Here is an 8,340-nt window from a genome sequence, read left to right as displayed (position 1 = left end):
ATTTCCACCTCCCCCTCCCCCCTCCATTTCCACCTCCCCCTCCCCCCTCCATTTTCACCACCCCCTCCCCCTCCCCCCTCCATCTCCACCTCCCCCTCCCCCCTCCATCTCCACCTCCCCCTCCCCCCTCCCCCTCTATCTCCACCTCCCCCTCCCCCCTCCCCCTCCATCTCCACCTCCCCCTCCCCCTCCATTTCCACCACCCCCTCCCCATCCCCCCTCCATCTCCCCCTCCCCCTTCCCCCCTCCCCCTCCCCCTCCCCCCTCCATTTCCACCACCCCCACCACCTCCCCCTTTCACTCTCTCTCTTTCTGTCTCTCTCTATCTCTCTCTAACACTCTCTCTCTCTTTCTCTCTCTCTCTCTTACACTCTCTCTCTACCCCTTACCCCCCTGTCTCTCTACCATCCCCCTCTCTCTCTCTCTCATTCTCTTCCCCACCCCCTCTCTCTCTCCCCCTTACCCCCCCTCTCTCTACCATTTCCCCCCCCCACTCTCTATCCCTCTTCCTTTCTCTCTCTGTCTCTCTTTTTCCCTCCCCCTCTCTTTCCCTCTCTCTCTATTTTTCTCTCTCTCACTCTCTCTAACTCTCCTTATATTGCTTTACCTTTCCCTCTCTCCTCTCTCTCTCTTTCTCCCCCCCACCCCCTCTCTCTCTCCCCCTTACCCCCCTTCTCTCTACCACTCCCCTCTCTCTCTACCACTCCCCCTCTCTCTACCTTTCTCTCTCTACTCTCTCTCTCTTTCTCTCCCCCACCCCCTCTCTATACCCCCCCGGGCCAACCCGCAGCGGTGCCCCACAGAACCGCCCTACCCCACCCGCGATGCCACTGCTAGCCCGCGCTCGCAGCACCCTCGCCCGTGATGCCACTGCCAGCCCGCACCCACGATGCCACTACCCAGCCCGCACTTGCAACACCCCCACTCGTGGCACCACCACTAGCCCACGCCCGTGGTGCCACTGCCCATCCACGCTTGCAGCGCCCTCGCCCACGACGCCACTGCTAGTCGGGCGCCCGCGCACAACGTTGCCTCCCCCGCCCCTGCACCCCCTCTCAGCCCACCCCCACACCCCCTCTCTGCCCCGCCCCGCACCCCCTCTCCCCCACTCCCCACCTCTTACCCCCCGTCCCCCTCTCCTCTCACCCTCCTCTCCATCAAATAGTCCTATATGTAGTAGAAGTATGGGGAGGTACCATCTCAGCATCAAAATGGAATGATATTGAAAAAATACAGAAATCATTTCTAAGACGGCATCTGGGAGTTAAAATTACTACACCATACTCAATCATGCTTATTGAGACTGGCACAAGGCCCATTGAACTGAGAGCACTACGAAGGGTTTTCAAATACATAAAGAAGGTCAAGTCCATGGGGTCGCAGAGATTACCAATGAAAGCATGGGAAGCAAGTAAAAGGCCTCAAAAGACAAACAAAAGCAAGACGCTATCATCTGGTTGGTGGCAAGACATTCAGAGATGGTTCCAAAGATGGAGAGTAACATCCTACCTGCAGATGTCATCCAAGGAAATGGATGAGAAGGCATTTCATAAAGCTTTGCTGGGAATATTGCAGCAAAAATGGCAATCAGCTGAAAAAAGGGCTAAGTATGAGTATTATTGTACGCATGTCAATCCCATTTATTGGGACACCTACTCCAAGGAGGAAGGAAATGCACAAAAATACATAACTATGCCCATACTTGCAAATGCAAGGAGAATCATTGCACTCATCCGCACCCGATCACACACTCTGGAGATAGAGAAAGGTGCTTGGGGAGATGTCTCAAGGGAACAAAGATTTTGCAAGCTGTGTGACCAAGAACAAGTAGAGACAGAAGCACATGTCCTCCTTACATGCACACGGTATGCCTGCATAAGGAGGGACTTTAACAATATTACAGAGGAACACGACACCCTAGCAAGCTTGCTCTCACATAGCCATATAGCCACTCTGGGTAACTATATTGCCAAGGTTCTTAAATATCGTGAATGTTGTATTACTCAATTTATTTCAAAATAATTGTTCTCCCCCCCTTCCATAAAAGGAAGGAGACACTTGTATCGTGACTTTTATGGGTCCCATGGGTCGGTATTTCGGCCCCCAGAGGACGGTAATACATTCTTCTTCTTCTTCTTCTTCTCCACCCCCGCCCCCTCTCCCATCACCCCCTGCCCCCCCTCTCCTCTCCCCCTCGCCCTTCCCCCCTGTGCAAAACCCCCCCACCCCCTTGCACCGCCGCGAGCGACACCCTACCCCACAGTCCCCCAAAAAAAAAAAATCGAACCTAAAGCTAACCCTCGTGAAATCTTCCCTTTACACTCTCTTTTTTAACCACCCCACACATGAAGCATACTACTCCTCCCATATCTCCTTTAATCCCTTCTCAACCCATGCACTCATTCGCTCCTTACTCCACTTGTGACTTAAACTTCACTTGTGACTTTTTTTTTCAAAAAATTATCTAAGAATCCATATGGTTGTCTATATTCCTCGGTAAAGTGATAATAAGCTGGGGAAAATAGGCATTACCTGGCTAGCCAAATGTAACTATGATGTTCTTACACCTAGTTTGTTTGGATGTTGGCAGGTAAGTGGACCCTGACCTCAGAACTTGGACTACTGAGGATTTGACATCTTTTTTCAATATTGTGTTTGTTAAACTCAATATTATTACAAATTCTTAACTTTGGTGGAAATGTTTGCAAACTCTAGTTGTTGCATTTTTCAACTTAGATGTCTCAAACATTTTTTCCTTATACGTCCCCTTTTCTATACTTTTTATACAATTGATGCAATAATTGTGTGGCTCAATTATTGATGGGACTTGTTAATGTAAACACACACACACACACTTTTTTTTTTTGTGAACTTATGAACATCATATTATGAAACAATCATTTTACAAAAGGGCAGGACTCCAGAAAATACACATCTGCTCATGCGTGGGAGAAAGAGAGAGAGAGAGAGAGAGAGAGAGAGAGAGAGAAGACTTGAGTTAACCTTGATAAGACCAAGGTCATGAGTTTCAATGCCTCATGGCAATACTTCATTGGCACAGTTTCACTTACCAAGGGGAGCCGGTGGAGACAGTGCATTGTAGTCCTACACTGACTTAGGGGCAATTTTTAGGAGACAATCTTCACAATGATTCATGTATCAAAGGCACAACTTACACGAGGTCAAAAACTCTATTCTAGTAAGAAAGATAATGCTTCTAGCCACACTTCCAGGACCCCTCAAATAAAGTTCATAGATGCATGAAGAAGCCTCACAAAGAGGCATAGAGAAAGCCTAAGCTTATTGAATGTAGAGACTTGATGATTTTGATCCATTCTTTAAGGCTTGATAAAATATCAAAAATGTCTATGGCTAAGAAATATTAAAAGGCACCAATAGTGAGACATAAGAGAGAGCCAAAGGCAAATTCATCTTGCTTTAAAATTGACCTCCTTGAAGAATGATCATATGACCTATACTTGAGACCAAGAGGTTGTTTCTAATATATTTTGTCAAGCTATAGAGTGTGGTAACACATTTGTAGATTGGTTTCTAGCATGTGAGCTCAATATTTTGAGATAATGATGTATTGCTATTGGTTACTAGATTTTAGCATGTTTGTAGTATTATAAGGTAGAATCTAGTTGAGTCTATTACTGTAGCATGCCAGCCTAAGATTTTGAGGCCATGAGAAAGGCCCTTGGTTACATTTTGAGGGTAGAGAAAGTTTTCTTACCATGGAAGATTCCCTTAAAAGAAACTTTAAGAGAAAAAATCACCTTAAATTCCACATACTTGCTTACTAAGTCACAACTCATTCCAAAACAATTCTTTGTCTGGATGATATAATCCTACAAATAAACAATTAAACAAACTATATGTCTAGACATCTTTATAATACTAAGAAAGAGAAGATTGATGTGGATAAGATGGTTGCAAGAGAAGAGAAAATACTCGAGTTTTATCATTTTCTCGAGAAGGAAGCATGCCACCTCCCTAAAACCATTAGTGAGTGCTCTATAGTTGTAGTACATACCGATGGGTTCTCATTTTATCTCAATATACATATGATGAACATATTTCTAAGCTAAACTTGAGCATCATAACTGCTAGTAACTATGTGCATTTGAAACTTACTTTGTTTATTAACTCACCATGAATGTGTTGTAGGGAAAAATGGAAAAGTAGTTCAAAATCTAAGAGCTTCACACTTACATCTCTATGCATTTGATTCAATTACATATTGATTACAATTTCATGAGTACTATTGCACTTGTATGTGGTTGATTTGAGGAAATGCTAATTGCAATAGTGGACAAATTCCCTTGGTTCCTACCATGGAAGATAATATAAATTCCTTATGTCTTAATTTCCATGTAGGATGCTGAAATTTTATGAGTAAAAATAGTGGAATCAAGAATCACTTAAAGAGATTGCACTTAGTACACATTCAAGGGCGACTAGCATCTTTATTAATCATGATCTTGAAATATAGAGTTTGCAACATTCAAGGCTTCCTCCATTAACCTACTCAACCATATTGCCTATGCACAATAGTTATTTTTTAGTGTTGGATTTGAATCTTGGCTTGCATGTTTTACTATGCTAGGGGTCTTAGGGACATGGGAATATTTTGGAGCATGGTGGTTAGGAGGCAATGTTAATTTAAGGGTGCTTAGGATTAGGTTATAACTCTGGGGCCCAAGCTACTAGGGGACTTCAAGTCTTGTTTAGCGCTCTTACACTGATTTTGATTTGCTTTTTTATTGTGTTTCCGCTATTTATTCTCTTGGGCATTCTACACTTTTCTCTTCTCTATTCTTGCATCTTGTGTCAATATAGGGTTTGTTTTACATGTGGCCGTACTTGCCTTTCTTCTTGCCCCCCTACTAGGTATGCTTGTCATTTGTGTGGATACTCCTTTTGATTCTCTTCTTGAGTGTTTTACAAAAATTCCCCTCTTTTACTTGGTAATTTGTTCATGTAATCCCTTCAACTTCAAGATAGGGCATAGTAATTAATAGTGTCTTTGCTGCAAAGTTGTTATCATGATTTGCCATTGGTTGATGGGAGCTTTGTGTTTATATAAGTGGTTATTGTGTGTGATTTATGGGCATTCTACTATTGCACTTTGTGTTGTTTCTTGTCTTGCTATTATGTGGAAGGCTCCTCTATTGGATGATGCTGATCATGATACAAAGTAGAAGGTGCTTTTGAGATTCGATGCTTTATTAACCTATAAATGGTCTCCTTTACGTAGTTGGGATTGGTTTCTACTTTGAATTCTTTAGGTCGACCATATCCAATTTCGCCTTTGTTTGCATGCATAGAGTTTGCTTTCAAAATGATCGTATTCAATCTTTTGGTTGTTGACTATGTATCCATTGTAATCATAAAATTTTGTTATAGTCTCCATCTTTATTGGTCATGGCATAGATACTTTTGGATTTAGCTCCTTGTCAAAGTATTTTTTCTAACTTTGGTGCTATAAATCTATTTGTTATAGGTGTTGTGTTCTCTTGTCATTTCTTTTTTATTTGGAACATTTAGGTGTTGCACCTTTTGTTGTTTATCTCTCTATATTCGAAACATTCTTTTAAGCTTGAGCTTATTAGTGGTTGTAATTGCAATACTCCCAACATAAGCTCCAATAGAATAGAGCTTATAGATTGAAACACAATTGTGCTTAAATTTCCTATTTTGTAGATCTACAAATTGATTTGAATTGTTTGTCGCTTTGAAATTTGATATTGTTGAAATTAAAAATTCAACTTTGTTTTCCGTGATGTAAGTGTGTACACACAACATTTGAGGGGACCTTAATGCTATGCTTGGGTGGGGTTTCGGCATAGTTCTTGATCAATTATGATTTTTTTTTAAATTGAGCAAAAAAATAGCTTGCATATTATATTACCGTAAAATTGTTACATATTGATCCTTTACAAAAAAAAAATCATCAAGAGGCAATCACTTAATCAACAAGCATATAATCTACAACAATAGGTGCTAAAAGTAGTGGAGAATCAAGTGTGGCAGTAGACCAAGGATTTGGCATAGCAGTAGATCCATAGGATCAAGTAAAGCAGTAGTAAACCACAAAGTTGAGTAGCAATAGACCAAGCTGGTGTAGCTGGAAACCAAGGATCTGGAGTAGCCATAGTAGTTATGATACTATTTTCATGCTCCTTGTTTGTGAAATTGATGAGGTATGAAGAAGGGTCACTAATCGCTAGCTATAGTAGCTATGATTACATTTTCATGCTCCTTGTTTGATTGATGAGCTAGGAAGCAGGGTCAATAATTGCTACTATTTTGTCATCTTAAACAAATCTTTGGCCAATAATTTCTTTCATAGTAAAAAAATACATATAAGTCAAGCTAATGCATCATGAATACAAGTTGTAGTTTAGTCTTTTGTTATTGGTTCTCATAATATTTATAGTTTTTTGTTAGCTATAGCATTTTATTTGAAAAATCAATTATGTAGAAATTGTGAGCATATTGTTATCTCTCTTACTAATGAATATCAGTAAGGTGCCTATACTAGAGTTTTGCAAAACATATTAATATATAAATTTGGGCTCTAGGTTGTGATTTGGAGTGTAAATCATTCACAAAAGATTAATGATTGTTCTTATTTCTAGGTCTAGGTTATGATTTGAAGTGTATAGATCATCTGCAAAAGATTTATGATTGTTCTTATCTCACCTTACATGTTTGCATTTCGGTAAGAGAGAAATTTTGAAAAGGTTCCTAATTCCAAAAACCATTTCTACAAATGTATAGCATCTCCACCATAGATGTTTAAAGTGATGTAAACTACATTATAGCATCTCCATCATAGATTTTAGAAGTAATGTAAATTCAATTATATAGCAAATATTCTACAGAAACTAAACGATTAAGAGAGGATTGACATAACATCATCATAGCAAAAAATGGATTTGAGATCAATTTTAATGTTCCAACTAGTGTAAATTAGATGCATTTTCATGTATTTAAAATTCTTGGATACAAGGGCATTACAACACATCTTTGCCATTGCAAACAACCCAAAATTAGTACTAACTTGGTTGCGCATTGTAACATAGCCCAATGGTGGGAAGAGGAATTAGCATGTCCCTTTTGTAACCAAGCAAATGATGGCACATATTTAAGTGCCCACAAACTTTGTAGGTGAAGCTTCTTGTTTGAGTTTTATGGTCATATCCTAAGTGCAAAAGAGCTAGCCAAAGCTTTAAAATCTGTCATTTGTTTGATCTACTCTCATCTTTAGGGCAATCCATCAAGAGGTGGGCCTTTGCAACAGAAATGGGTGGAGCTTTGCAAGATCTTGTTTTCCCCTTTTGCTCTCATACTTATTCTTTTGGGAGAAAGGTTATTGACTTTTGCATATGTGTTTTCACTATAAAAATAACCATTGATGTAAGCATCGATACTACCATCGATGTTTTATGTTTTTTAATTGATCTTTTTGGAAAAAACATAAATGCATTCATGCGCTATTTTTGTGCACATTCCTACCATAAAGGTAGGGTGGTTTATTAGCTCATCTTCATTGTTGATTACTCATAATTACTCAATCGAAGTTCTAGAGTTTAAAATGTATGCAATTGCAACAAGCCAATTAGGAAAAGGGAACCCACCCAAAAAGATCCTACAAAGCTAACACAAATTACTCATGTTGCTTCATGCAACTAAACGCATTGTGCATTTCAAGAGTATGCCGACAATACAGATGAGAATACTCATTGGGAGGATTTAGAATTAAAAAGGGGCTCTAGGATTAGGAATGTAAGCAACCCTTTAATCTTTAGGGATTAAGCCAATAGGAAGGTTTATGCATCTAAAATTTCAAGGAGACCACATTGACCTCTCATTGGTAGAGAGACCTCCCCTTGTCCAAACTCGCTCTCCCCTTGTCCCAACTCGCTCTCTGTTATGCGCACCTCTTGTCCCCTCCCCCACTTGTGGCATTTACTCACATGAGCGGTCTACACATCCCTTTTGGGTGGGCTCCCCTCACCTCCCCCTTCTCTTGGTGGACCTCTAATGTCTCATAACATTTTCCCTTCCCTCCTAAAAATAAAAATTCAAATTGTCTCCAAAATAGGGTAAGCATCTCCAAAAGCCATCCCAAACTATCCCATGCACCCAAGCCCTCCTTTAAAGTGGATATTGCTCTTAAGTTGAGTAAGATATGAAGAAAAATGTTTCTTGTCCTCCTTTTTCCTAAGATGGTGCAGTAGTCACTTTCTCCTAAACCAAACCTATCTCAATGTAATGGAAGCTTGACGATGAGGTAGTGAACGATAGAAGGTACACAAGTCGAGAGTGAGG

Source organism: Dipteris shenzhenensis, chromosome 28 (genome assembly GCF_047967505.1).
Source record: "Dipteris shenzhenensis isolate YYH24624 ecotype China chromosome 28, Dip_SZ_1.0, whole genome shotgun sequence".
NCBI classification, from domain to species: domain Eukaryota; kingdom Viridiplantae; phylum Streptophyta; class Polypodiopsida; order Gleicheniales; family Dipteridaceae; genus Dipteris; species Dipteris shenzhenensis.
Note: the sequence above shows the minus strand (reverse complement) of the source record.